The following is an 11895-nucleotide window of genomic DNA, read 5'->3' as shown; positions in this document are numbered from 1 at the left end:
GATGATAGCAAATACCAGAACTAACCCAGACATAACCGGCGTTATCATCTAAAATATTTATCACAACCAGGCTTATTGGACAGTTTCGGAGTGGTACCACATTACTACGTGATCCAATCCAGAAACTCCCAGTATCTGACCAACAAGTATGTGAAAAATGCGAAAGCATGAGCCTGATGATTGTAAATACCAGAACTAACCCAGACATAACTGGCGTTATCTTCTTAAATATTTATCACAACCAGGTTTTATTGACTGTTTCGGTGCGGTACCACATTACTACCTGATCCAAACCAGGAAAAACCCAGGATCTGACCAACAAGTATGTGAAAAATGCGGAAGCATGAGGCCGATGATTGCAAATACCAGAACTAACCCAGACATAACGGGCGCTATCATCTAAAATATTTATCACAACCAGGTTTAGTTGACTGTTTCGGTGTGGTACCACATTACTACGTGATCCAAACCAGAAAAACACAGGATCTGGCCAACAAATAACCGCAAAATGCGAAAGTATAAGCCTGATGATTGCAAATACCAGAAATAACCCAGACATAACCGGCGTTATCATCGAAAACATTTATCACAACCAGGTTTAATTGACTGTTTCGTTCTGGCACCACGTTACTACGACATCCAAACCAGAAAATACCCGGGATATGACCAACAAGTATCCGCAAAATGCGAAAGTATAAGCCTGATGATTGCAAATACCAGAACTAACCCAGACATAACCGGCGTTATCCTCTAAAATATTAATCACTACCAGGCTTAATGGACTGTTTCGGTGTGGTACCACATTACTACGACATCCAAACCAGAAAAAACCCAGGATCTGAACAACAAGTATGCGAAAAATGCGAAAGCATGAGCCTGATGATTGCAAATACCAGAACTAACCCAGACATAACCGGCGTTATCATCTAAAATATTTATCACAACCAGGTTTAATTGACTGTTTCGGTGTGTTACCACATCACTACGTGATCCAAACCAGAAAAAACCCAGGATCTGACCAACAAGTATGCGAAAAATGCGATAGTATGAGCCTGATGATTGCAAATACCAGAACTAACCCAGACATAACCGGCGTTATCCTCTAAAATATTAATCACAACCAGGCTTAGTGGACTGTTTCAGTGTGGTAACACATTACTACGACATCCAAACCAGAAAAAATCCAGGATCTGACCAACAAGTATGAGAAAAATGCGAAAGCATGAGCCTGATGATTGCAAATACCAGAACTAACCCAGACATAACCGGCGTTATCATCGAAAATATTTATCACAACCAGGTTTAATTGACTGTTTCGGTGTGGCACCACGTTACTACGACATCCAAACCAGAAAATGCCCGGGATATGACCAACAAGTATCCGCAAAATGCGAAAGTATAAGCCTGATGATTACAAATACCAGAACTAACCCAGACATAACCGGCGTTATCCTCTAAAATATTAATCACAACCAGGCTTAATGGACTGTTTCGGTCTGGTACCACATTACTACGACATCGAAACCAGAAAAAACCCAGGATCTGAACAACAAGTATGCGAAAAATGCGAAAGCATGAGCCTGATGATTGCAAATACCAGAAATAACCCAGACATAACGGGCGCTATCATCTAAAATATTTATCACAACCAGGTTTAGTTGACTGTTTCGGTGTGGTACCACATTACTACGTGATCCAAACCAGAAAAAACCCAGGATCTGACCAACAAGTATGCGAAAAATGCGAAAGTATGAGCCTGATGATTGCAAATACCAGAACTAACCCAGACATAACCGGCGTTATCATCTAAAATATTTATCACAACCAGGCTTATTGGACAGTTTCGGAGTGGTACCACATTACTACGTGATCCAATCCAGAAACTCCCAGTATCTGACCAACAAGTATGTGAAAAATGCGAAAGCATGAGCCTGATGATTGTAAATACCAGAACAAACCCTGACATAACCGGCGTTATCATCTAAAATATTTATCAAAACCAGGCTTATTGGACAGTTTCGGTGTGGTACCACATTACTACGACATGCAGACCAGAAAAAACACAGGATCTGACCAACAAGTATGCGAAAAATGCGAAAGTATGAGCCTGATGATTGCAAATACCAGAACAAACCCAGACATAACCGGCGTTATCATCTAAAATATTTATCACAACCAGGGTTAATCGACTGTTTCGGAGTGGTACCACATTACTACGTGATCCAATCCAGAAACACCCAGTATCTGACCAACAAGTATGTGAAAAATGCGAAAGCATGAGCCTGATGATTGCAAATACCAGAACAAACCCTGACATAACCGGCGTTATCATCTAAAATATTTATCAAAACCAGGCTTATTGGGCAGTTTCGGTGTGGTACCACATTACTACGACATGCAGACCAGAAAAAACCCAGGATCTGAACAACAAGTATGCGAAAAATGCGAAAGCATGAGCCTGATGATTGCAAATACCAGAAATAACCCAGACATAACGGGCGCTATCATCTAAAATGATTGTCACAACCAGTTTGAATTAACTGTTTTGGTATGGTACCACATTACTACGTGATCCAATCCAGAAAAACCCAGGATCTGACCAACAAGTATGCGAAAAATGCGAAAGTATGAGCCTGATGATGGCAAATACCAGAACTAACCCAGACATAACCGGCGTTATCATCTAAAATATTTATCACAACCAGGGTTAATTGACTGTTTCGGAGTGGTACCACATTACTACGTGATCCAATCCAGAAACACCCAGTATCTGACCAACAAGTATGCGAAAAATGCGAAAGTATGAGCCTGATGATTGCAAATACCAGAACTAACCCAGACATAACCGGCGTTATCATCTAAAATATTTATCAAAACCAGGCTCATTGGACAGTTTCGGTGTGGTACCCCATTACTACGACATGCAGACCAGAAAAAACACAGGATCTGACCAACAAGTATGCGAAAAATGCGAAAGTATGAGCCTGATGATTGCGAAATACCAGAACAAACCCAGACATAACCGGCGTTATCATCTAAAATCTTAATCACAATCGGGCTCAATGGACTGTTTCGATGTGGAACCACATTACTACGACATCCAAAACAGGAAAATCCCAGGATCTGACCAACAAGTATGCGAAAAATGCGAAAGTGTGAGCCTGATGATTGCAAATACCAGAACTAACCCAGACATAACCGGCGTTATCCTCTAAAATATTTATCACAACCAGGTTTAGTTGACTGTTTCGGTGTGGTACCACATTACTACGTGATCCAATCCAGAAACACCCAGTATCTGACCAACAAGTATGCGAAAAATGCGAAAGTATGAGCCTGATGATTGCAAATACCAGAACTAACCCAGACATAACCGGCGTTATCCTCTAAAATATTTATCACAACCAGGTTTTGTTGACTGTTTCGGAGTGGTACCACATTACTACGTGATCCAAACCAGTAAAAACCCAGGATCTGACCAACAAGTATGCGAAAAATGCGAAAGTATGAGCCTGATGGTTGCAAATACCAGAACTAACCCAGACATAACGGGCGCTATCATCTAAAATATTTATCACAACCACGTTTAGTTGACTGTTTCGGTGTGGTACCACATTACTACGACATCCAAACCAGAAAATACCCAGGATCTGACCAACAAGTATGTGAAAAATGCGAAAGCATGAGCCTGATGATTGCAAATACCAGAACTAACCCAGACTTAACCGGCGTTATCATCTGAAATATTTATCACAACCAGGATTAATTGACTGTTTCGGTGTGGTACCACATTACGACGCGATCCAAACCAGAAAAAACCCAGGATCTGACCAACAAGTACGCGAAAAATGCGAAAGTATGAGCCTGATGATTGCAAATACCAGAACTAACCCAGACTTAACCGGCGTTATCATCTGAAATATTTATCACAACCAGGATTAATTGACTGTTTCGGTGTGGTACCACATTACGACGCGAGCCAAACCAGAAAAAACCCAGGATCTGACCAACAAGTACGCGAAAAATGCGAAAGTATGAGCCTGATGATTGCAAATACCAGAACTAACCCAGACATAACCGGCGTTATCATCTAAAATATTTATCAAAACCAGGCTCATTGGACAGTTTCGGTGTGGTACCCCATTACTACGACATGCAGACCAGAAAAAACACAGGATCTGACCAACAAGTATGCGAAAAATGCGAAAGTATGAGCCTGATGATTGCGAAATACCAGAACAAACCCAGACATAACCGGCGTTATCATCTAAAATCTTAATCACAATCGGGCTCAATGGACTGTTTCGATGTGGAACCACATTACTACGACATCCAAAACAGGAAAATCCCAGGATCTGACCAACAAGTATGCGAAAAATGCGAAAGTGTGAGCCTGATGATTGCAAATACCAGAACTAACCCAGACATAACCGGCGTTATCCTCTAAAATATTTATCACAACCAGGTTTAGTTGACTGTTTCGGTGTGGTACCACATTACTACGTGATCCAATCCAGAAACACCCAGTATCTGACCAACAAGTATGCGAAAAATGCGAAAGTATGAGCCTGATGATTGCAAATACCAGAACTAACCCAGACATAACCGGCGTTATCCTCTAAAATATTTATCACAACCAGGTTTTGTTGACTGTTTCGGAGTGGTACCACATTACTACGTGATCCAAACCAGTAAAAACCCAGGATCTGACCAACAAGTATGCGAAAAATGCGAAAGTATGAGCCTGATGGTTGCAAATACCAGAACTAACCCAGACATAACGGGCGCTATCATCTAAAATATTTATCACAACCACGTTTAGTTGACTGTTTCGGTGTGGTACCACATTACTACGACATCCAAACCAGAAAATACCCAGGATCTGACCAACAAGTATGTGAAAAATGCGAAAGCATGAGCCTGATGATTGCAAATACCAGAACTAACCCAGACTTAACCGGCGTTATCATCTGAAATATTTATCACAACCAGGATTAATTGACTGTTTCGGTGTGGTACCACATTACGACGCGATCCAAACCAGAAAAAACCCAGGATCTGACCAACAAGTACGCGAAAAATGCGAAAGTATGAGCCTGATGATTGCAAATACCAGAACTAGCCCAGACATAACCGGCGTTATCCTCTAAAATATTAATCACAACCAGGCTTAATGGACATTTCCGGTGTGGTACCACATTACTACGACATCCAAACCAGAAAAAACCCAGGATCTGACCAACAAGTATGCGAAAAATGCGAAAGTATAAGCCTGATGATTGCAAATACCAGAAATAACCCAGACATAACCGGCGTTATCATCTAAAATATTTATCACAACCACGTTTAATTGACTGTTTCGGTGTGTTACCACATTACTACGACATCCAAAACAGGAAAATCCCAGGATCTGACCAACAAGTATGCGAAAAATGCGAAAGTATGAGCCTGATGATTGCGAAATACCAGAACAAACCCAGACATAACCGGCGTTATCATCTAAAATCTTAATCACAATCAGGCTCAATGGACTGTTTCGATGTGGTACCACATTACTACGACATCCAAAACAGAAAAAACCCAGGATCTGACCAACAAGTATGCGAAAAATGCGAAAGTATGAGCCTGATGATTGCAAATACCAGAACTAACCCAGACAAAACCGACGTTATCATCTAAAATATTAATCACAACCAGGCTTAATGGACATTTCCGGTGTGGTACCACATTACTACGACATCCAAACCAGAAAAAACCCAGGATCTGACCAACAAGTACGTGAAAAATGCGAAAGTATGAGCCTGATGATTGCAAATACCAGAACTAGCCCAGACATAACCGGCGTTATCCTCTAAAATATTAATCACAACCAGGCTTAATGGACATTTCCGGTGTGGTACCCCATTACTACGATATGCAGACCAGAAAAAACACAGGATCTGACCAACAAGTATGCGAAAAATGCGAAAGTATGAGCCTGATGATTGCAAATACCAGAACTAGCCCAGAGATAACCGGCGTTATCCTCTAAAATATTAATCACAACCAGGCTTAATGGACATTTCCGGTGTGGTACCACATTACTACGACATCCAAACCAGAAAAAACCCAGGATCTGACCAACAAGTATGCGAAAAATGCGAAAGTATAAGCCTGATGATTGCAAATACCAGAAATAACCCAGACATAACCGGCGTTATCATCTAAAATATTTATCACAACCACGTTTAATTGACTGTTTCGGTGTGTTACCACATTACTACGTGATCCAAACCAGAAAAAACCCAGGATCTGACCAACAAGTATGCGAAAAATGCGAAAGTATGAGCCTGATGATTGCAAATACCAGAGCTAACCCAGACATAACGGGCGCTATCATCTAAAATATTTATCACAACCAGGTTTAGTTGACTGTTTCGGTGTGGTACCACATTACTACGACATCCAAACCAGAAAAAACCCAGGATCTGACCAACAAGTATGCGAAAAATGCGAAAGTATGAGCCTGGTGATGGCAAATACCAGAACTAACCCAGACATAACCGGCGTTATCATCTAAAATATTTATCACAACCAGGGTTAATTGACTGTTTCGGAGTGGTACCACATTACTACGTGATCCAATCCAGAAACACCCAGTATCTGACCAACAAGTATGCGAAAAATGCGAAAGTATGAGCCTGATGATTGCAAATACCAGAACTAACCCAGACATAACCGGCGTTATCATCTAAAATATTTATCAAAACCAGGCTTATTGGACAGTTTCGGTGTGGTACCCCATTACTACGACATGCAGACCAGAAAAAACACAGGATCTGACCAACAAGTATGCGAAAAATGCGAAAGTATGAGCCTGATGATTGCGAAATACCAGAACAAACCCAGACATAACCGGCGTTATCATCTAAAATCTTAATCACAATCAGGCTCAATGGACTGTTTCGATGTGGTACCACATTACTACGACATCCAAAACAGGAAAATCCCAGGATCTGACCAACAAGTATGCGAAAAATGCGAAAGTATGAGCCTGATGATTGCAAATACCAGAACTAACCCAGACATAACCGGCGTTATCCTCTAAAATATTTATCACAACCAGGTTTAGTTGACTGTTTCGGTGTGGTACCACATTACTACGTGATCCAATCCAGAAACACCCAGTATCTGACCAACAAGTATGCGAAAAATGCGAAAGTATGAGCCTGATGATTGCAAATACCAGAACTAACCCAGACATAACCGGCGTTATCCTCTAAAATATTTATCACAACCAGGTTTTGTTGACTGTTTCGGAGTGGTACCACATTACTACGTGATCCAAACCAGTAAAAACCCAGGATCTGACCAACAAGTATGCGAAAAATGCGAAAGTATGAGCCTGATGGTTGCAAATACCAGAACTAACCCAGACATAACGGGCGCTATCATCTAAAATATTTATCACAACCACGTTTAGTTGACTGTTTCGGTGTGGTACCACATTACTACGACATCCAAACCAGAAAATACCCAGGATCTGACCAACAAGTACGTGAAAAATGCGAAAGCATGAGCCTGATGATTGCAAATACCAGAACTAACCCAGACTTAACCGGCGTTATCATCTGAAATATTTATCACAACCAGGTTTAATTGACTGTTTAGGTGTGGTACCACATTACGACGCGATCCAAACCAGAAAAAACCCAGGATCTGACCAACAAGTATGCGAAAAATGCGAAAGTATAAGCCTGATGATTGCAAATACCAGAAATAACCCAGACATAGCCGGCGTTATCATCTAAAATATTTATCACAACCACGTTTAATTGACTCTTTCGGTGTGTTACCGCATTACTACGACATCCAAAACAGGAAAATCCCAGGATCTGACCAACAAGTATGCGAAAAATGCGAAAGTATGAGCCTGATGATTGCGAAATACCAGAACAAACCCAGACATAACCGGCGTTATCATCTAAAATCTTAATCACAATCAGGCTCAATGGACTGTTTCGATGTGGTACCACAATACTACGACATCCAAAACAGAAAAAACCCAGGATCTGACCAACAAGTATGCGAAAAATGCGAAAGTATGAGCCTGATAATTGCAAATACCAGAACTAACCCAGACAAAACCGACGTTATCATCTAAAATATTAATCACAACCAGGCTTAATGGACATTTCCGGTGTGGTACCACATTACTACGACATCCAAACCAGAAAAAACCCAGGATCTGACCAACAAGTACGCGAAAAATGCGAAAGTATGAGCCTGATGATTGCAAATACCAGAACTAGCCCAGACATAACCGGCGTTATCCTCTAAAATATTAATCACAACCAGGCTCAATGGACATTTCCGGTGTGGTACCCCATTACTACGACATGCAGACCAGAAAAAACACAGGATCTGACCAACAAGTATGCGAAAAATGCGAAAGTATGAGCCTGATGATTGCGAAATACCAGAACAAACCCAGACATAACCGGCGTTATCATCTAAAATCTTAATCACAATCAGGCTCAATGGACTGTTTCGACGTGGTACCACATTACGACGCGATCCAAACCAGAAAAAACCCAGGATCTGACCAACAAGTACGCGAAAAATGCGAAAGTATGAGCCTGATGATTGCAAATACCAGAACTAGCCCAGACATAACCGGCGTTATCCTCTAAAATATTAATCACAACCAGGCTTAATGGACATTTCCGGGGTGGTACCACATTACTACGACATCCAAACCAGAAAAAACCCAGGATCTGACCAACAAGTATGCGAAAAATGCGAAAGTATAAGCCTGATGATTGCAAATACCAGAAATAACCCAGACATAACCGGCGTTATCATCTAAAATATTTATCACAACCACGTTTAATTGACTGTTTCGGTGTGTTACCACATTACTACGTGATCCAAACCAGAAAAAACCCAGGATCTGACCAACAAGTATGCGAAAAATGCGAAAGTATGAGCCTGATAATTGCAAATACCAGAGCTAACCCAGACATAACGGGCGCTATCATCTAAAATATTTATCACAACCAGGTTTAGTTGACTGTTTCGGTGTGGTACCACATTTCTACGACATCCAAACCAGAAAAAACCCAGGATCTGACCAACAAGTATGCGAAAAATGCGAAAGTATGAGCCTGATGATTGCAAATACCAGATCTAACCCAGACAAAACCGACGTTATCATCTAAAATATTTATCACAATCAGGCTTAATGGACTGTTTCGGTGTGGTACCACAATACTACGCCATCCAAAGCAGAAAAAACCCAGGTTCTGACCAACAGGTATGCGAAAAATGCGAAAGTATGAGCCTGATGATTCCAAATACCAGAACTAACCGAGACAAAACCGGCGTTATCATCTAAAGTATTTATCACAACCAGGTTTAATTGACAGTTTCGGTGTGGTACCACATTACTACGTTATCCAAACCAGAAAAACCCCAGGATCTGACCAACAAGTATGCGAAAAATGCGAGAGTATGAGCCTGACGATTGCAAATACCAGGACTAACCCAGACAAAATCGGCGTTATCATCTAAAATATTTACCACAACCAGGTTTAATTGACTGTTTCGGTGTGGTACCACATTACTACGTGATCCAAAACTGAAAAACCCCAGGTTCTGACCAACAAGTATGCGAAAAATGCGAAAGTATGAGTCTGATGATTGCAAATACCAGAACTAACCCAGACATAACCGACGTTATCATCTAAAATATTAATCACAACCAGGCTTAATTGACTGTTTCGGTGTGGCACCACATTACTACGACCTCCAATCCAGAAAATACCCAGGATATGTCCAACAAGTATGCGAAAAATGCGAAAGTATGAGCCTGATAATTGCAAATACCAGAACTAACCCAGACAAAACCGACGTTATCATCTAAAATATTAATCACAACCAGGCTTAATGCACATTTCCGGTGTGGTACCACATTACTACGTGATCCAATCCAGAAACACCCAGTATCTGACCAACAAGTATGCGAAAAATGCGAAAGTATGAGCCTGATGATTGCAAATACCAGAACTAACCCAGACATAACCGGCGTTATCCTCTAAAATATTTATCACAACCAGGTTTTGTTGACTGTTTCGGAGTGGTACCACATTACTACGTGATCCAAACCAGTAAAAACCCAGGATCTGACCAACAAGTATGCGAAAAATGCGAAAGTATGAGCCTGATGGTTGCAAATACCAGAACTAACCCAGACATAACGGGCGCTATCATCTAAAATATTTATCACAACCACGTTTAGTTGACTGTTTCGGTGTGGTACCACATTACTACGACATCCAAACCAGAAAATACCCAGGATCTGACCAACAAGTATGTGAAAAATGCGAAAGCATGAGCCTGATGATTGCAAATACCAGAACTAACCCAGACTTAACCGGCGTTATCATCTGAAATATTTATCACAACCAGGTTTAATTGACTGTTTAGGTGTGGTACCACATTACGACGCGATCCAAACCAGAAAAAACCCAGGATCTGACCAACAAGTATGCGAAAAATGCGAAAGTATAAGCCTGATGATTGCAAATACCAGAAATAACCCAGACATAGCCGGCGTTATCATCTAAAATATTTATCACAACCACGTTTAATTGACTCTTTCGGTGTGTTACCGCATTACTACGACATCCAAAACAGGAAAATCCCAGGATCTGACCAACAAGTATGCGAAAAATGCGAAAGTATGAGCCTGATGATTGCGAAATACCAGAACAAACCCAGACATAACCGGCGTTATCATCTAAAATCTTAATCACAATCAGGCTCAATGGACTGTTTCGATGTGGTACCACAATACTACGACATCCAAAACAGAAAAAACCCAGGATCTGACCAACAAGTATGCGAAAAATGCGAAAGTATGAGCCTGATAATTGCAAATACCAGAACTAACCCAGACAAAACCGACGTTATCATCTAAAATATTAATCACAACCAGGCTTAATGGACATTTCCGGTGTGGTACCACATTACTACGACATCCAAACCAGAAAAAACCCAGGATCTGACCAACAAGTACGCGAAAAATGCGAAAGTATGAGCCTGATGATTGCAAATACCAGAACTAGCCCAGACATAACCGGCGTTATCCTCTAAAATATTAATCACAACCAGGCTTAATGGACATTTCCGGTGTGGTACCCCATTACTACGACATGCAGACCAGAAAAAACACAGGATCTGACCAACAAGTATGCGAAAAATGCGAAAGTATGAGCCTGATGATTGCGAAATACCAGAACAAACCCAGACATAACCGGCGTTATCATCTAAAATCTTAATCACAATCAGGCTCAATGGACTGTTTCGACGTGGTACCACATTACGACGCGATCCAAACCAGAAAAAACCCAGGATCTGACCAACAAGTACGCGAAAAATGCGAAAGTATGAGCCTGATGATTGCAAATACCAGAACTAGCCCAGACATAACCGGCGTTATCCTCTAAAATATTAATCACAACCAGGCTTAATGGACATTTCCGGGGTGGTACCACATTACTACGACATCCAAACCAGAAAAAACCCAGGATCTGACCAACAAGTATGCGAAAAATGCGAAAGTATAAGCCTGATGATTGCAAATACCAGAAATAACCCAGACATAACCGGCGTTATCATCTAAAATATTTATCACAACCACGTTTAATTGACTGTTTCGGTGTGTTACCATATTACTACGTGATCCAAACCAGAAAAAACCCAGGATCTGACCAACAAGTATGCGAAAAATGCGAAAGTATGAGCCTGATAATTGCAAATACCAGAGCTAACCCAGACATAACGGGCGCTATCATCTAAAATATTTATCACAACCAGGTTTAGTTGACTGTTTCGGTGTGGTACCACATTACT

Source organism: Colletes latitarsis, unplaced genomic scaffold (genome assembly GCF_051014445.1).
Source record: "Colletes latitarsis isolate SP2378_abdomen unplaced genomic scaffold, iyColLati1 scaffold0002, whole genome shotgun sequence".
NCBI classification, from domain to species: Eukaryota; Metazoa; Arthropoda; class Insecta; order Hymenoptera; family Colletidae; genus Colletes; species Colletes latitarsis.
This window is presented reverse-complemented; position numbering follows the sequence as displayed.